This window comes from Trachypithecus francoisi, unplaced genomic scaffold (assembly GCF_009764315.1).
Source record: "Trachypithecus francoisi isolate TF-2019V2 unplaced genomic scaffold, Tfra_2.0 Lachesis_group2, whole genome shotgun sequence".
Classification (NCBI taxonomy): domain Eukaryota; kingdom Metazoa; phylum Chordata; class Mammalia; order Primates; family Cercopithecidae; genus Trachypithecus; species Trachypithecus francoisi.
In genome coordinates, this window is record NW_022681465.1 from 104,783,916 (window position 1) to 104,799,687 (window position 15,772).

General features: G+C 39.6%; 1 long non-coding RNA gene across 1 annotated transcript; it reads right to left on the minus strand.

Moving 5' to 3' along the window:
* Positions 1 to 7,623: 7,623 nt before the first annotated feature.
* Positions 7,624 to 9,616, minus strand: LOC117064520. The gene is made up of 3 exons (XR_004429510.1): positions 9,411 to 9,616; positions 8,436 to 8,511; positions 7,624 to 7,826 (listed from the first exon to the last, which is right to left on the minus strand). It is a non-coding gene; the product is annotated as an uncharacterized LOC117064520 (long non-coding RNA).
* Positions 9,617 to 15,772: the final 6,156 nt, after the last annotated feature.

The following is a 15,772-nucleotide window of genomic DNA, read 5'->3' on the forward strand; positions in this document are numbered from 1 at the left end:
GCATCTCTAAAAAACTTTAAAAATTAGCTGAGCATGGTGATTGCATGGGATCTATGATCCCAGATACACAGGAGGCTGAGACAGGATCCTGAGACAGGATCTCTTAAGCCTGAGCCATGTTTGCAGCACTGCACTCCAGCCTGGACAACAGAGTAAGACACTGTCTCCAAACAAAAAAACAAAAAAGAAAAAAGAGAAATGTTTTCTCTAATTTTAAAGGTAGTTTACACTCTTTGAAAAAGAAATATAAAGCAATAGATTGTCTGGAATCTTAACATCCAAAGATAAGCACTATATATTTTTCTATTTCTGTTTCTATACATGCATAAGCAATTATAATTTTTATTGTTTTTATACTTACAAAAATGAAATACCAGATTTCCTATTTGTGATCTCTGCATGTTCCCTTAAAGCATGTTGTGAATATCTTTTCCTGGTTACATATGTAGATTAACATCAAGATTCTTATTGGCTGCAATATTATACTATATGAATATGCCATGATGTATTCAACTTGCCTCCTGGTGGTATATATTTAGATTGTGATGGGATTCAGGACACACTACCCCAAGATATGACACCTTGGCATTTGAGAAAACTGCAGAGAAAGGAAGGTCTCTCTGTCTTTCTCCTGCCCTTCTGCCCTGGAGTAGGCCATAAAACCTAGAAAAAATTTTCTGACCTTCTCCTAAAGTAGGTCATAACAAGCTCATGTGAAAGGTGCCCACTCTATGCCCACAGAAAAGGAACATTCTCATTTCTGAAGACACAGAAACACAAGGAAGAATCTAAACAAACAGGCCTTTCTACGTTCCCCCTAGTTTATTACCATTAGATCATACCTCCTTTGTCCAATCACATTTCTCCACAATAATCGACTCCTTCATCAAACTTACCATAAAAATATACAGGTTTCTTTGTCTGAAGCCTCCTGTATTGTATAAAACATATTAAATAAAACTGTATGGTTTTCTCTTGTTAATCTATATTATAGTGCCTCAGCCTTGAACCTAGTGATAAGTGAGGAAAAGAAATCTTTCATCCCCTACAACAGTTTCCAGCTTTTATCATTACAAACAATGTTATAATAAGCATCCTTGCATACTGATCTTTGAGTACCTTCTTAATAACTTTAATTTTTAAAAATGGTACCCAATAATTTGATACATCTTTTTGAAGGAAACATTTTGGCATAACTGAAAAAAGAAAAAAAAAGACATCTTTCAATTCTTTAAAAGTTACTAAGTATGTCAAAGTAATTCAAGGATAGTCTTCAGCAAATAGTGCTGGGGAGAAAATGGATGTCTATGTACAAATAAATGAACCTCAATCTTTACTTTACCCTATAAAATAATTAACTCAAAATGAGTTCTAGATCTAAATTCTAGAATATTATAAAATTCTACAAGACAACATGACAAAATCTTTATGAACTTGGAATAAGCAGATTTCCTTGGTAGGATGCAAAACATGCAAACCATTTTAAAAATTGATAAATTGAATTTTATCAAAATTAAAAATGTCTCTCCTTCCAAAGATACCACTAAAAAAAAAAGACAAACCACAAACCGGGAAAAATACTAGCAGAAGATAAGTTCAATAAAGGAGATCAAGAATATGTAAAGAATTTTTATAACACAATAAGAATAAGATAATCAATTAAAAATAAATGGGCAAATAATTTGAAGAGAAGGTCTCCAAAGATGTGGAGACCTTTGGTAAAAGGTCACCAAAGATACGTAAATGACTTATAAGCCCATGAAAAGATGCTCAACATCATAGTCATTAGGGAAATGAGAAGTGAAATCATAATGAAATACCACTACAAATCCAACTAGGATAGCTAAAGAAGAAAGATTACTGTATTAGTCCACTCTCACACTGCTGTAAAGATGCTACCTGAGACTGGGTAGTTTATAAAGGAAAGAGGTTTAATTGATTCACAGTTCTGCATGGCAGGGAAGGCCTCAGGAAGCTTACAGTCACAGTAGAAAGTGAAGGAGAAGCAAGGTACATCTTACATGGTGGCAGGAGAAGGAGCATGTACAGGGAACATTGCCACTTTTAAATCATCTCTCACTAACACAAGAACAGCATGGGGGAAACAGCCCCCCATGATCAAATCACTCCTACCAGGTCCCTCCCTCAACACATGGGGATTACAATTTGAGACGAGATTTGGGTAGGGACACACAGCCAAACCATATCAATTATCATACAAAGTGTCACTGAAACTGGGGTGTGGGAACTCCCACACTTTTCTGGTGGACATGTGAAATGTTCAGCCACTTTGGCAAACAGTTTGACAGTTCTGTCAAAAGTCAAACATATACTTACAACTTAGTATTCCCATTCCTAGGTATTTATCCAAGTGAAATGAAAATCTACTTCTATGCAACAACTTGTACTTGAATGTTCATAGCAGCATTATTCATAATAGCCAAATATCCATCAACTGGTGAATAGATAAACAAATTGTAATATGATGAACTACTACTCAATAATAAAAAGGAATGAACTACTGATACATGCAACGACATGCAGAATCTCAAAAGAATTATGCTCAGTGAAAAAAGCCAGATGTAAGAACACATATCCTATGATTTCATTTATATGAAGTTCTACAAAAGGCAGAATTATAGTGAGAGAAAGCAGATCAGTGCTTGAAAGGGATGAGACCTGGCTGTAAAGGGATGAGGGACTTTCCTAGAGTGATGGAAATAGTCTATAGTTTGATGTGGTGATAGTGTATATGTTTCAAAACTCATCAAATTGTACACTTAAAACTGGTGAGTTGCATTGAATGTAAATTATGCCTTAATTTAAATAAATCACGGAATTACAAACCATAATGTTTGCAAGAGATAGCCTTACCCCAGTCCTAAACTTCATCCCATCCATCATCTTGCAAGGAGACCCCCATTTTTGGGTAAAAACAATTTTTAAAATTGTTCTGATCCATCAAACAAAAATGTTGTCCACATCAACAGGCTGTTTCAAATTGATCACAGGAAAGAGATTTGTTTCTTCCCAGCCTTGCCCAGGATAAAGTTTTGTCTTCTGATTCTTAATCTGCCAAATATCCAAAAGCAGACTAAAAATTTGTCAATGCTCCAAATATTTAGAACAACTTAAATGTTTGGTAAAACATGGAGTGAATAGCTGAACATTTGATTGAGTTTTTCATTTTTCATCCAGGTGTTCAGTTGCAAAATGAACATAAGAACAATGAAGTGGATGGGCAGATTTCCAAGGCAGCTGGAAGTAAATGGGACAACTGTATGACCTAAAGATGTAAATCCAAAATTTCACATTCAAAGCAAGTCAGGAGGTAAAACTACACCACGGAGACATGAGGGAGATTGTCAATAAGACTTTCATGCCTCAGAATTTGATGATGATGGTGATGATGGTGATGATGATAGTGATTGATAACAATTGCAGCAGCAGTCATTTCTTGAGTGCTTACTAAGTATCAGGCTCTGTATTGAGCCATTTACATACATTATCTTATTTATTCTTCACAATAGCCATGTGAATCAGGTACTGTTGATAGCCCTGCTTGACTGTGGAGAAAACTGAAATGTAATGAGTTCAGGAATCCTCCCCAATTTTGCACAAGTAGTAAATGTTGGACAAAAGGATCTAATCCCAGAAAATGATTCAGAGAGAAACACACAGTGCAAGGGGAACTGAGCATGAACTAAGTTTGTTGAAAGCAGCAGTTTGGAGAGTTGGGGCAGACACATGAGGCCCACAGCTGAGGAGAGGCAACAGTGTTGAGGTAGGGTGAAGGGGGCAACATGATAGCCACAGAAATCATTAGAGAACCATAGTAGATCCAACTTTTGTGGCCAAAAGTACTTCAGCTTCCACTATTCTGCTGTTAAAGGATGTTAGAAAGCACTTTATTTTCTTCTAAAATAGACTAAGGGGAAAAGTATTCCAGTTTTCCCTTATCTCATTATAAGCTTTAAGATGATTATTTTCTTCCTCATAACTTCTATGAAAACTTTATTTTGTCCTAGAGGGTCTCCCTCCCACAAAATCTGGACCCATGGCAGGATGAAGTCCACTTGTCCTGCCACTCTGTGCGGGGAGCAGTGTCTCTGAGGTGCCAAGACCAGAAGATGCCATTTTGATCCTATAGACAAAACCAAGAGGTTTGAATGGATCAAAATTTTCTAATTAAGTCCTGATTCATTGATTTAAGTATTTAAAAATTAGTCAAGTTTTGTGTCATTCTGTCAATCTAAAATGGCTTTGTTCTTTTTCTGGGAAAACAACTCTTTAAAAATTGTAAGATCTCATGTTTATTGAGCATTTACCATGTAGCACATAATTTGCCTAGCACTTCACATGCATTGTCACATATGAGTTTCATGATACTATTATCCTAAATTTACAGGCACAGAAACTGAGTTTAAAAAAAATTTTAAGGTACCCATGGTAAAAGCGCGGCTGAAGCCAGCAACTCTCTGACTCCAAAGCCCTTGCTCTTCACCTCTTCTCCTTCCTGACTTTCCCTTTGGAACCAGACTAAGGAGAGTCAGATGATTAAAAGACTCAAGTTTCTGCCCTGCCTGTGTCTCTTTGTGAGTAGAAACCTGAGCCCCACAGAAGCTGGCTATGTATCTTACTGACGGAGGACTCAAGGATGTTTGCAAGCACAGCTTTCTTCCGGGAGTGGTCATCACACAGCAGCCCAACCCACCAAGTTGCCCCCTCTTGCATTATTTATGGGTGTTTATGGAGGATTCAATAATTGCAACATGTGCTACGGGGGTGTTGCAATGCATTGGCAACAAGTTCTTAGCTTTTAGTTAAGACAGTCAATTCCAAGGAGTTTTCATGGAGCTAGCCAAGATAGAAAGGCAATGACTAAGGTCAAAACCAACAGTGGACTCAGGAAGAGATGATGGTACTGCTCTTGACAGATGGTTGTTGCCTCTTACCTAGGTACTTCCCATACCACTGGGATCGTTGGCTTATTTTTTAAAAGATATTAAAAATATAACAAGGAGGAAAAGGACCTAAAAGGAAAGGATTTCTCTAAGAACTATCTCCAACTTTATTTTATTGTAAGAAGCATTGTTAGTAATCCATGCTGTAAGGAAATCAGGAGAGTAGTTACTGCTGGGAGGGGTCCCAACTGGACCGAAGCACAGTTGCACACCTAGGTGCACTAATGTTCTGTCTCCTAACCTGGGTGCTAGTTACACACACAAGTATGTTCAGTTTGAAACTTCATGGAGCTGTATACCTATGATATATACACTTGTCTGTATGTATATTATGCCTCCATAAAAAGTAAAAGAAGAAACATTGCAAACGAAGATGACCAATTAAGAACTTCACCCTCTTTAAATCTGGAGCACAAAACTTTGCAAGAAGCATAAGTTAAAACTTACCTGTGATGCAGACTCAGGTATCTGTGGCTCTGCTAAAGACCTCAGCAATGGCCACTGTCATGGGTTCCTTTTGGTGACCCTCTGTGAGCAGATCTCTCTTTAAGGCTTTGGACACCTCCAGTGGAGAAAGAGGAAAGGAGGCAGAGCAGAGGTCAATTCACTCTGACTCCGACCTCCCACAGAGACCAGACTGTTGGTTCCTGCTCATTTTCCACACTTCATTTCTGATTTTAGTGACTGTCGGCACTAACATACCTATCACAGATGCCTGCCTGGCCTAACAGAAAAGACTAGATGGTTGTCTGCCCTCAGCAGAGGGATTCCCAAGAGGCAGCTCATACCACATGCACACGTCTTCTTAAGCTCAGGATCTCCTGAGTTTTAGTTAGAGAAAGTCTAGGAATAGGGTATATTTACGAATTTATTTTGTAGTAGTTATAAACAAGTACCCTATGTTAAATTAAGTTTAGCCTAAAGCTGCCCCCTTACATGTTTTAAGTTTGGCCTAAAGATTTCCAGATAGTGAGCTGAAACCTAACTGGATGTATAAACAGGCTATAAACGACTTTTGTACAAATCATTGAGTTTCAGCCAATCACATGTGGCCAAGTGTTCAAACCACGTTCAAACAAGACAAACACCAGGCTGTAACCAATCCAGCTGTTTCTGTACCTTGCTTCCATTTTCTGTATGTCACTTTTCTTTTTCTGTCCATAAATTTCCTTAGACCATGTGACAGTGCTGGATTCTCTCTGAACCTGTTCTGATTTGGGGGCTGCACAATTCACAAATTGTTCTTTGCTCAATTAAACTCTGTCAAATCGAATTTGTCTAAGGTTTTTCTTCTAACACCTAAAAATTGTTTCCAAAGAGAAAAAATATTTTTTTCTTCCTCAAATCTCAGGTTCACCAAACTCCTCACAAATTTATATCAGACAAGATGCTTTGTGCTGGAAAGAAACAGGTTGACACTCAGTGAGACACAGGAAAAGTCAACCAGCACACTCCCCTCTTCCAAGAATATAAGTGGTGAAGGGGATGGAAGTGGTCTGGCAAATGAAACAAGATTCATCAGATGGTAATAAATCAATATTGAAGCTGGTGCATAGGTACATGGGGATTTATAATACTCTTCTTTCTAATTTACATAGTTTTGAAGTTTTCCATGATTCTAAAAGTTTTAACAAGACGACAAGACATTTTTTTTTTTTTTTTTTTGAGACGGAGTCTTGCTCTGTCACCCAGGCTGGAGTGCTGTGGCTGGATCTCAGCTCACTGCAAGCTCCGCCTCCCAGGTTCACACCATTCTTCTGCCTCAGCCTCCCGGGTAGCTGGGACTACAGGCGCCGCCACCTAGCCCGGCTAGGTTTTTGTAGTTTTTCTTTTTGGTAGAGATGGGGTTTCACCGTGTTAGCCAGGATGGTCTCGATCTCCTGACCTCATGATCCGCCCGTCTCGGCCTCCCAAAGTGCTGGTATTACAGGACTGAGCCACCGCTCCCGGCCAAGATGACAAGACATTTAAGGTGAGTGCCAGATGGCCAGTATGGGTGATTAAATCCAATACGATCAAATTCACAAATGAAGATAAATGTTCACGTTATAAAAGAAACTGTCTTTTCATTGAGGAGGAGTCCTTCTCATTATCAACAGGGTTTGGCATTAAACAGGAAGTCCTAGAGGTAAAGGATTTTTCTCCTGTCAAGTGCTCATTTTGTAAAGCTATTCCACCTGGTGTAGTAGACAATACGTGGGCTTTGGAGTCAGGTTGACCCCGGTTTGAATACTAACTCTGTTGTTTACTGGCTATATAATCTCAGAAGCAATATTTAACTTTCCAAAACTCAGTTTCCTCAACTCCAAAACACAGAATTGTGCCGTGAACTAAATGTGTTAAAGTGCTAAATACAGTGCCTAGATTATAGAGGGTGTTTACTTTTAGCGACGTTGCATTAATATTACCAACATCATTGAAACAAAGACTATGCATATGTTATAAATTACATGGATGCTTAATCTGTTATTTTCCTGAGGTATTAGCATTCCCTTCCATGATCTCTGATAGTAGTAACATTTATCAGCTTAAGATTTACCAAGAATCTGTATGATTTTAGTGATTTGAGCCATTAAGCTAATTGGGTCATGTTGTAGAATTCTCTCTCTAGATCACATTCACTTTCTTTCAGCTGATATGTTGTAATGCCTGGAAGGTCATCTTTGACATCCTAATCACAAAGTTAAAGGCCTTTTCCTGTTTCTCCTGCTCTGATTCTTCTGCAGTCAATGGGCTATTGGCCACTCTTCCTTCTTGAAATTATACTCTTTTATTATCTGACATGATGCTGTGTTGTCCTGGTTCTCTTCCAACCTCTTGACAGCTTGTTTCTTTTTCTTCATTAGCTCCTTCTTTACCTACCTTTTAAAAATGAGAAATTCTTTAGTTCAATCTTTGGCTCTGGCTTTCCTAGGATATACCCTCTCCTCTTACTTCCAACATCTCCTCCATGCAGATGACTCCTGAAACTCCACCCAAAACCTCACTGACAATCAAAACAACAAAGCAATGAACATTTTACTTGATCACTGAACCTTCACCAAAACCTCAACATCTAGGTCTAAGTTTCTCATCTGAGCTCAAAACTGTGTTTCTCTACAGATTCCTCCATTATTCCAATCTTTTGGGACTGAAATCTCAACTTTATGTCTTCCCTTTCCTCTATGGAAATTATCTAAGTAGTGACCACTAGAGTTTGGATGTGGTTCGTTTGTCCCCACCAACCCTCACGATTAAATTTCATTCCCAGTGTAGCAGTGTTAGGAGGTGAGGCCTAATGAGAGGGGTTTGGGTCATAGGGGTGGATCCCTCATGAATAGATTAATGCCTTCCCTGGGGTTGGCGGTTGTCAGTGAGTTTTCACTCTATTAGTTTCCACAAGAGTTGGTTGTTAAAAAGGAACTGGCACCTCCTCTCTCCCTCTCACTTCCTCTTGCCATGGGATCTTTACAGAAGCTGGCTCCCCTTCACCTTTTGCCATGAGTGGAAACTTCTGAGAACTTCACCAGAAGACAACCAGAGTTTGGTGTCATGCTTCTTGTATAGCCTGCAAAACAGTGAGCTAAATAAACTCTTTCTCTTTATAAATTACCCAGCCTCAGGTATTTCTCTATAGCAACACAAAATAGACTCAGAGAGTGATCAAGTCTTGTTGATTCTTATTTCACAGTGCTTGTTGTATTCCTATTGACAACAAGCTAAATCAGACTCTTTTACCTTTCCTAGGATTGCTGTAAAGGCCCCTTAATGGTTTCTTCAATTTCAGTATCAGTTACCTCCATTCTATACCTCACATCTATGTCAAACTACCCCTCCCCAAAATACTGTCAGACCATGCCACACTGCTACTCAGAAGCCTTCCAGGACTCCTCATTGCTTACTGGATTGTATCTAAAACCTTCAGCTCAGAGTTTAAGAGCCTCCACAATGGGCCTCAATATATTTTACTACCTCCCCTTCCCTCAACTTGTCTACATAAAATAACAACTCCAGATAAACTTATTTACTCGTTCTCTTCCAAATATACTTTGATCCTTCCATTCATCTTTGTTTTTCTTAGACTACTTTCCCCACCAAAACTGCCTTCCTAACCTAATCCTAACTCCCAAATGGGACCAAGGTCAGATCTCACTTCTTTAGTAATGATGTTCCTCATTCCCTAAGTTGAACTAATCACTCCTTTCAAAAAATTTTCCACAATTATTATTCAGATAATACATTTGGTAATTAACCACTTACTGCCTACTGACATCTTTTCCATGATTGCTTGCTACTATTAAATGCTCTATTGTTATTTGTTTTCATATTTGTAAATCTTGTATCTCCAACTTGTTTACCTCTTCTTTTAAAAGGGGCAAGCCTATCCTCTTTGTATCTCACAAAGCATTTAAGAGTAACTTGTACCATGTATTAACTTTTTGTCCAAATAATTTTAGAAATGCTTACCTCCAATAGTTAGGACCTATTCAGAATCATCACTGCATATTCTTTCAGTCAATATGTCTTCATGATGGTCCTCAGAGCTTTGAGAAAGCATGCATCTCCAAAATGTGTGGTATTCTGCCATGGTTTGTCCTGGATCCTTCCTCCTGGCTTCATGTACTACTTACCACATGGCAGATTTGGCCTTTAACTCTACCATTAAACCAACTGAGTGTGATTTCTAAACATAGAGGGTAGACAACTAGTTATGCTGTAGTAATGTGAACTAAGAATTTTCTTCCCCCTACCCTACACAGATCTTACTCAATAAAATTGTTTTTAAAATGTGAGCTTGATTACTCAGTTATTTTCATCTAGTATTATTTTAAATACTCAAGTGTTTTGAAAAGAAATGAATGTGATATGTTCATTGAGCTATTTGTAAGAAGCTAGATATCTACAAATTGTGAAATACAGTCAACTAGCAATTATCCTCATACAGATCCAGGCTTTTCCTGATGACTAGTGATCTGTGGTCTGTTGCCAACCAGTTGTCTTCTTCCTCCAGCTCACACCCAACCTACTTTACCCAACCACACTGAAAATAAACGTTCACTTGGTCCAACCTACTAATATTAATCTAACACAGGCTGAAAAATAAATACCTTATGTGCCAATCTCTGTTGATTTGTACCAGCTGCCTGGATTGCAGTGATGCAAAGAATTCTAAAGCTATATCCAGATTCATCAGGAAGGGCCTGTTTGTGAGTCTGCTATGAGCACAAGACAAGATGTGTTGGCACTTGAACCATGAATTTGCAATCTCCAGCCAAAGCAAAACTTACAATGTGGAGTTTCTTGTAGGGACCAAAGTAAAACTACCCCTTTGCCCTCTGAAGTTTCACTGAAAACTCAGCTGACAAAAAGAAGATTAATAGGAGAAAAGGCATACAAAATTTTATAGTAATGTACATAGCATGGGGGATCACCAGAGAATGATAGAAGTGATATACCCTTTTCCATAGGGGAGGAAGGAGATAGGAAGTGTAGACATTTCTTTTAAGGAGCAGTAAGTCATTAGGGAAAAATAATGGACCTGGGAGTGGGAGGCAGACATTATGGGAAGGTGAGGGGTGGAACTGCACAGGAACAAAGGTCATCTTGTTATGCAAATGGAGTCCCACAGGTAATCTCTTGGAGCTGCTCTCAGAAGAATAGATGAAAAGACTGTCTTGGCAGGGTGAAGATCCCCAGTCTCTTCTCTTCTCTTCTCTTCTCAGGTGATTAATCTTTCCTGGTTATTTGATGATGTCTCTAAGGAAAGCATTTAAGATAATTGCATTTCTTTTGGAAAGAAGCTTTTTTGGTCACATAAAGAAATTCTAGGAAGAGTCCTTCCTTGTGCTTAAGAGGCAAGACAAAGGTAGAGGCAGCTTCTAGCTTTTTTGCAAAGTATTGGCTTTTCAGGCACCTATGCTCCTCAGCACATCACAGCATCAGCCTTTGGGACATCATTTTCTGGGCCCCAACATTCCCAAAGGCAAAGATTCTGTTTTATTCATCTCTACACATCTTCCTCTCTTCCCCTTGTACTAAGTCATGGCAGATATAGCCTGCCATGAAGTTGGCACCATTAGAGAAAGTATGGTTGCTTAGCTATATCTGTGCCTATAGTGAACGTGTGTACTCTTAGTCACACCCAGTTTCTACTTCCACTTCTTACGGAAACAGTCCCCATCTTCATTTAGAAATCCATTCATCTCCTGTTTTCACTCTATGTGGTTCCAGGGAGATGACCATAACACAAGTTCATTGTGATATGTGATTCAGACCACCCAACATGATTATTACATTTTTTAATAACTGGCTTAGAAAGGACATTTAACCCTATAGGCACGATGAGATACCTTAGAGTTTTCTTCTGAGGTGTTTGTGAGGGAAACAATCACTCTTCTTGCTTGCTGGATTTGAAACTAAGAACTATTTTGCTGTCACAGGGAGTGGAGACTTTTAAGCTTACAAAAAATAAATGATCAAGTCAAAATATGATAACAACAGTTGTGATTAACTAACCTAAGCCCCCAAATCTATCATTCCTGAAGCCCTGCATACCTTTCGTTAATAAATTCCCTTTTCTGCTTAAGCTTTTTTGAGTTTTCTGTCACTTATTATTGACACAGACTCCCTGAGACAAAGCTTTATAAGGACCTTCTTTGACTCCTATCAACTGCAAAAACAATATCTAATAAAAAACATGAGAAATGGCTGTGTGGGTGGTATTTATGCTGATGTTAGGAAAGCTCATACCCCAGCAGTAGAAAACATAGCAATTCAAAAGCACATGTTCTGGGAAGCGACTGCTAGCTGGGTCTGTTTTTTGTTTTATATCATTGCTCTCTTCTATGAGTACTAATAATTGAGACTAGGTTGTATACTTTATAAGTGCTTCAACAGCAGTGCAATTGGGCCAGGATGGGAAGTTTGGCAGCTGAGTCACCTGTCAGGATAGCGTGTTGCAGGAAATCTCCAAATCAAGGAGATATGCCTTCCCAAGGAGAGGTGGAGCTGGACCAGGCAGCTGTGGAAAAAGTTGGTTTCTAGCCACAGGCTTTTTCTGTAGGCAAATCAAACCAGCCTAGGTTTCCAATCTAGGCACAGAACAGGCACTCCAGTCTCAGACACCTTGATCCTTTCCATAGAGGACAAAGAGGTAATGGGGAGAGGTGATAGCCTACTCACTCAAGAAGATAGTTCTCAGGATGAAAGTTTATCACAAATGTGTCTGTCCTCTCTCAATTTTGGCAGCTTTGTTGCATGACTTGAATACTGGATCATGTCAGAACATTACCTAGAGGAATATGCCCACTGCTTAGTGAGTATCTTTGACATTATTAACCTTGAGTAACTTGAGGAAACAGTAAAGTCTTGGCCATAATGATTCTCTTCATCTTAGGTTGATATTTTTTCCAACTACAAATAGTAGCTTCCCACTTCCCCAGATCAGACTCAAATGGTGCCTTAAACGTCAATGCTAAAATACTCATTTCAGCTCCAGGAAAATAAGTCTGTTGTGTCTCAAAACAATTGTTCTCTGAGGCAAAACTATCTTTTGCTGCAACGCCCCCACAAAAGCCTGCAGGAAAGGGTCACACAAGTATCTACAAAGGGAAAGATCAGCAAAGATTTCCTTTCTTCTCTGTCCCTTTTTTTCCCTTTAGCTCTGAGCTATGAACATGCTTAAAAGTCCACGTGATGAGATCAATTCTGAATGGTCCTTGTTCTTCAGGATAAGTTCAAAGGTATCAAAAGTCAGCCTTTAAGGCTGAAGGAAAAATGCTTTCTACTTTGCCGCCAAAAGAGTTTAAAGTCTGGGGGCTTCATAGAAATTCCAAGGTGAGAACCAGGAGGGAAGTCATAGATTGTTCCCCGAAATTGGAGGATATGGCTTATTTTTATTTTTATTTTTTGTAGGCAAATCAAATCCACACAGCTGTGCCTTTAGAACAATAGACACACCTAGATGATCACACCAGGATGCTAAGAAAATGTCCCCATGAGACAAACAGTGAGCATTCTGACATCATATACACTGATTGGCTTTTTAAATTCTGAGGCCTTTTCACACAGATTTTACCCAGATAAAAATGCAGGCATCTGAACCATATGCTTAAGTGTTTTCTCTGTACCGCTGGCTGGAGCAGCTGGCAAAACATGATCTCGGACTGCTAAAACTGTTCTGACAAAAGCACTTTAGTGGGGTCTGCAGGACAGGGTCTGAAAGATGTCAGAATTTTTAAAAGGTACTAATTGCTCAAAGGATGAAGCAATGTCTCTGAAAACTAACCCAGCATTTTAATAGAACCCAGAACAATACTGAGAGAATCTCAGAGGGAAAATCTGCTTTTTTTCTAACTCCTGCTGATAAAGAGGAAAAACATAAGCACTAAGGACAGGGCAATGCGGATGAATGTATTGGCTTTTCAGGCACCTACGAATCCTTCAAGAACTGTACCCAAAACTTTAGCAACTGAGCAAGAAACAAAAGAGCAGAAGCCTATTACCAAAGCACTGTTGGAAATAAGGCTCTTTGGCCTCTGTGCAAACCTCTGATGTCTGTCAGTTCAATCCTTCCAGCAGCTCATGCAGAGGTCGGCCAGGAAGACAGTGAGGGGACTGTGGCCAAGGGATGTGGAAGAATGTCCTGTCCTCACAGTCAGGCCCATTAAGCCTCCAGGGGGAGAGCTCAAAACCCACAACAGATCTCTGACCCAGTTATTTGGCTCATGCAAACAATGGCTGTCTGATAGGAATTTATCAAACCTATGAAATCTTACATTACTAGGCAGTGAAACCAAGTAAGGACTAAAAAAAACAAATGCCATCTGAATCAATCAGGACTTGGGGACATGGGTCCTCATCGTGATGTTTTACATGGCCACAGTGTCTCTCTACATCAGAGGAGCTCACAGATTCTGGGCTCCTGATAATCACTTCTCAATCCTGTGAATATAAACCAAAACTAAAATTCTAAGTTCCTCAACCATCTGAATGGACCTATCTTCTCAGCCAGGGGCATTCCAAAATTAACCTAAAAAACTAGCTCAGGCATTCCAAAATTAACCTAAAAAACTAGCTCAGGCCATGATGGGAAGGGGGAGCTGGACGTGCCTCATTATAGCCTCCTTCTTGTTGGAATTCAAGCAGAGCTGACCAGCTTTCAACATCAACACGGAGACCTTAAGATTGATAGCACAGACTTTTAAGCCTGATAAGAAACATTTACCATCTATTCTCTCTGAAGCCTGCTGCTGGGGGCTTCCTCTGCATGATAAAACCTTGGTCTTCATGACCCCTTTATAACCGAGACATTCTTTCTATAACCCAGACATTCCAGGTCCTTAGATAATAACTCTTTCAACCAATTCCCAATCAAAAAATCTTTGAATCCAGCCAGGCGTGGTGGCTCACACCTGTAATCCTAGCACTTTGGGAAGCCAAGGCAGGCAGGTTGCCTGAGCTCAGGAGTTCAAGGCGAGCCTGGGCAACACTATGAAACCCCATCTCTGTTAAAAATACAAAAAAAATTAGCCAGGTGTGGTGGAGTACACCTGTAGTCCCAGTTACCCAGGAGGCTGGAACAGGAGAATTACCTGAACCCAGGAGGTGGAGGTTGCCGTGAGCTGAGATTGTGCCACTGCACTCCAGCCTGGGTGACAGAGCGAGACTCTTTCTCAGAAAAAAAAAATCTTTGAATCCATCTATGACTTGGAAATACCCCCCAACCTCAACTCCCAATCCCCTTGCCCTCCACTTCCAGTTCTCCCACCTTTCCAGACCAATCCAATGTACATCTTACATGTATTCATTTGACGTCTTATATCTCCCTAAAATGTGTAAAACCAAGCTGCAGCCCAACCACCTTTGGACACATATTCTCAGGATCCCCTGGGACTATGTCACGCGGGCCATTGGTCACTTACATTTGACTCAGAATAAATCTCCTCAAATATTTTACAGCGTTTGACGTTTTTTTCTTGACACCTATTTCATCAACAGAGTTAGGAACTTGAAGATGAATAAATAACTCAATATCTAACATACACAGATACATCACAGTAGGATCCTTGGCTCGTGATCCCCATTGCCAATGGCATTTTCAATAAGAACAGATGAACTGAATCAAGCAAAGAAAGATGGTTCCAGGATAGCCATTCTATTCTCCAAATGAGCAATTAATATATTACTGCTGTCTGAAAAAATATGATCTAAATAAATAACAACATAAAACGTATCCCAGGTTATTCAGTACACACACAAAACACATTAGTCTCTGATGATACATTCAGGAATTGAGTATAAAATATTGTGTGGAAATGAGGACACTCTCATAGCAATGAAGAATAATGGTTTTACAAAATACAGCAGTGAGCCCAGCATCCCATTACCTTCCCCTCAGTCCCCTTCCTCTCTGCCTTTTCCTTCCACCTGAGACAGCAATGCACAACCGAGGGAGTCACCTGAGATGACTAAACGGAGGGCATGACTTCTGCAGATGAATCACAGCTGTGTGGCCTACTGCTCCCTCAGAACTCAATCAAAACTCAGGAGACAGTCACTCTCAGATGGTAATAGCCTCGTTACTGAGGTTATAAAGGCAGCAACGTGTCTTCTCTGAAAGATAAAGCAGTATTATCCACATTTCATTTGGTAAATTTAATCCCTTTGAGCTTATTTACCATCTTGAAGATGGTGCTATTCTCTGTAAGCAGAAGTTTCAAAGTGAGATTATGCTAATAACTCATCCTTGTGTTTCACTGGCTTAACACACAGGGATGACTAGTGACATGGTATCTACACAGAGGATGCTCTCTCCTGTCTCCAGAATA